Below are 4,300 nucleotides of genomic sequence, written 5' to 3'. Positions count from 1 at the left end.
TTCAGATTGTCCAACTGGGGATTTCTAGAGGATCTTGGCTACTAGCAATCTTGTTAAAAATCAGTTACTTGTGTTTTTTGACACCTTTTATTTTTTCCTATTCACAGAACTGAAGATAAGGGAATAGAGATACAAGTAAAAATAGGGACAGCTAGCCCTAATGTATAGGCTTTCACAAATCAGTACTGAATTCATCATTTTCAGGGGTTGCCTGGTTTCATAGAATTAACCTTAACAATGTAGCTTCCTATATGTTTTTGGGTTGAGTAATATTCTGAGAGGAACTAATAATGATTGAAATACCTGGTTATTAAGGGGATCAACTATTACTTGAGAACTGCTGGTGGTAGTGATGTTAGGGATGGGTAAGAGATAGTAATAGCTGTTTTAAAAAAAGATGTAATAGTGAAGACTTGAATGGGGGTCACTGATTCTGATATGATATTATCATATTTTGTGTTTTGCCAGTCTGTAAGCCCTATGAGGGCAGATGTCTTTGTTAAACTTTGTCTTTCCCCAGTGCCTAGTACCATGTACTTCACATGAGAAGAGCTTGATAAATGTTCTTTATTAATAGCTTGACAAAAAAGAGGAACTTTATAAATGATGAAGAGGAAGGTGGGGGGCGGGGAAGAATCATTAGACTCCATGAAAAACCATGACCAAAAAAAAAAAGTTTCCATATACACAGACAAAAAGAGAATTGTATATGAAACCATGAATCTCCATATTTCCTTTATATAATAAATTCCACACATTACTTTCAAAAGTGTCCTACTTGTCTACATCTGCCTTCTGTTTTGTGCATTTCTGAAAATGTTTCCAGATGACTTTTTTTTTTTTTGCATCACTATTGCTAACCTCTTCCCAGATAAACACAACCTCACATTAAAAATAAAAAATAGGGGCAGCTAGGTGACGCAGTGGTGAGCAGCGGCCCTGGAGTCAGGAGGACCTGAGTTCCAATCCAGCCTCAGACACATTTACTAGCTGTGTGACCTTGGGCAAGTCACTTAACTCCAATTGCCTTGTCTTCCCCCCTCCAAAAATCAAAATAAATAAAAACACTTGACAAATATGTATAATCAAAACAAATCTACAGAGTGTCCATGTTCAAAAAATTTGCATCTCTGAACCTGGAGTGTTATCACCTGTCAGGAGATGAGTTAATATACTATAATTGATAGGTCTTTTAGAGACATAGTTATTGTTTTTATCAGAATTCTTCTCTTTTAAAATTGTTTTTCTTTACTATACTGACCTTACATAAATTGTTCTGATTCTGTTCAGTTTGTACTTCTCAGGATTTTAGGAAATCATCTCTTTCATCATTTCTTATGGTGCAACCATATTTCATCAGGAATACCACAATTTGTTCAACCATTCCTCAATTGATGGACACCTCTTCCTAGATTCTGGTTCTTTAATTTTTCCCCTTTCAGGATTAGGAATTTATTTTGCTTCTTTTTATTCCTTCTTTCTTAATCCCCTCCATCCCATCCCCACTTGTTTCACTCTTGAATGTGATGAATTGATCCACTAAACTGCATGTTATGTCCGTCTGTGTTAAATCCTCCTTTGCTCAGATCAGATAAAAGTAATCTAATGTCCTTTTTCCCTACCCCTTCATTCATGGCTGTGTACTCTTCTCATGTACCGAAATTATGAGAAATAACAAGTTCTACACCCTTTTTCTTCCTTGCTACACTAGTGTATTACTCTTACCATCTCTTCTTTTTCTTTTAACCCTAAGAATAGAAACAACCCCCTCTCAACTCTTTGCAGCCAGGTTCTTTGTGCCTCTCATTTAACTCCTTAAAGTTTTGAAGGAATACTTATTTCTTCTTTCCCCATTAGAATGTTAGCATTGAATCTCATCATACAGCCTTTGTCCAATTGCTCAAATAAACAAGCTTTTCTATGTTTCTCTTGACTCTTGTGCTTGTATTTCAGTTTTTTACTCAGCTCTCATGTTTTCAGAAATGCTTGAAAGTCTTCTCCTTTCTTAAAGGTCTGGGGTTTTCCCCCTGTAGGATAGTATTCAACTTTGAGAAAGGTTATTCTTGCTTGTATGCCTGTATCTTTTGCCTTGTAGAATATTGTATTTGATATGTAATTTAATTCAAAGTAGAAGTTCCCAAGCCTTGTGTGATCTTGACACTGATTCCTTGATACTTAAATTCCTTCTCTCTGGATGCTTGAAATATTTTTTTTTTTTTGCCTTTAGCATAGAAACTCTGGATTTTGACTGCGGCATTTCTGGGACTTTTCTTTTTGGGGTTGCTTTCTAGACGTGATTGGTGGATTCTTTGTATTTTCATTTTGCCCTCTGGTTCTAATAGATCTTGGCAATTTTCATTTATTATATCTTGAAATGTAATGTAGAGAATTTTTTATCATGGTTTTTAATGGTGTCCAGTACTAAAGTTTAGTTATTTAATGGAGTCTAGTAAATCTCTCAAAAAAATTTATTATATATCTTAGGAGTTTTTTAGGGTTTTTTTTTTCTAATTTTTTTGGTATCTCTTAAGAAACATTGATTTCTATTCTATTCTAATTTTCTGGGAAGCTTACTGGGTAAGGTTTACCACTTTTTATTTTAAGTTATTCTCCTAATTATTCTCTCCAGAGTTTTTAATTTGTATTATCTCTAGCGTAATTTCTTCCAGGTAATCATGTAGTATTTGCAGAAAATTCATTTTTCCTTTGAGTATCTAACTGCAGTTGTTATGACATTATGTTCTCCTTCTAAGATATATTTGGGGGCATCTCTATGTCTTCTTATAAGTGGTTAGTGTCTTCAGTTCATTCATCCTAGTTTCTGAATTGAGGCTTTGTTTCAGGAGCATGCTTTGCACCCTGCTATGCTGCTGGGATGGGTGGCCCTGTTTAGTCTTCACCTGAGACACCTGGATTCCTGCAGAATCTCCGCTTCTTGGGCTTATACTCACACTACACACATCCATGAGGTTCAGGGTGCTAGGAACTTTAGAAACCTGAGATGTCTCATCCACTATGGTTACTACCCCTTTTGGTGGCTTCAGAGACATGCATGAATTTCCAACCACTTTTGGGCTTTCTAATATTAGGTAGCCTTCAACTCTTGATGCCTCCTGAAATAGTCCTGTGGGCTACACATGTCACTGGCCTATCTCTGGTTGTCCTGGGAGGATGATAGATAATTTACCTGTGCTGCCCCTGGCTTTGCCCTTGGTCCCCTTTTCTATTGCTCATGAACTTCAGGCTTACTTCTGTGGAGTTCTCCAGTAGAAGTTAATGTAATTCTTCATTGGATTTCTTGATCATTATTTGTCCTGTGCAATTTTCAGCTTTCTGTGAAGTATACGTAGGGGCAGTGATCCACCTGTTCAGGCAGCTGTCTTGGCTAGAACTCTTCTACTCAATAAACTCCAATGGTACCCTATTGTCTAGGATCAGATGGAAGCTCTTTTGCTTCCAATCTACCTTTCCAACCTAATCATACATAACTACTCTTCACAGATGCTTTGGTGCAACCAAACTGGTTTCCTTGCTATTCCTTGCATGAGAGACTCCAATTTCCACACCTTTATACTGGCTGTCCCCCATGCCTGGAATGCAATATCATTTCAACTCCACTACTTAGAATGCCTTCAAAACTCTATTCAAGCAACACTTTCTATATAAAGTTATTTCTGATACCTCTAGATGTTAGTGTCTTACCCTTCCCCCACCCCAAAAAAAATTTACGTAGATTTTGCATAGGTTCCCTAGTTGTCATAGTGGATAGAGTGTTGGACTTGAAGTTAGGAAGACCAGAGTGCACATTTTGCCTTAGACACTTACTAGCTGTATTGTGACCCTAGGTGAGTCATTTAACCTCAGGCTACCTCAGTTTCCCCCATCTGTATAGTGGGGATAATAATAATGCCTACCTTGCAGGGCTATTATGAAGATCAAATAAGAACATAGAAAGCACTTTGCAGACCTTAATGTAGTATCTCTGAACCTGGAGTGTTATCACCCGTAGGAGATGAGTTAATATACTATAACTGATAGGTCTTTTAGAGACATAGTTATTGTTTTTATCAGAATTCTTCTCTTTTAAAATTGTTTTTCTTTACTACTATTATTTATGTAACTATTGTCTCTCCCAAAAGAATCTCCTTGATGACAGAAACAATTTCATTTTTGTCTTTGAATCCCCAAAGACATCACAGTATTTAGCTCATAGTAAGCCTTTAATAAGTGTTTATTGATTGATTTAAAAGCCATCAAATGAAAGGGCATAACTCTTTAAAATTTTTTAAAATTTTATTTT

The sequence above is a fragment of the Trichosurus vulpecula genome, chromosome 1, assembly GCF_011100635.1.
Source record: "Trichosurus vulpecula isolate mTriVul1 chromosome 1, mTriVul1.pri, whole genome shotgun sequence".
Classification (NCBI taxonomy): Eukaryota; Metazoa; Chordata; class Mammalia; order Diprotodontia; family Phalangeridae; genus Trichosurus; species Trichosurus vulpecula.
The sequence above is the reverse complement of the archived record's forward strand: the minus strand, read 5'-3'. Positions refer to the sequence as shown.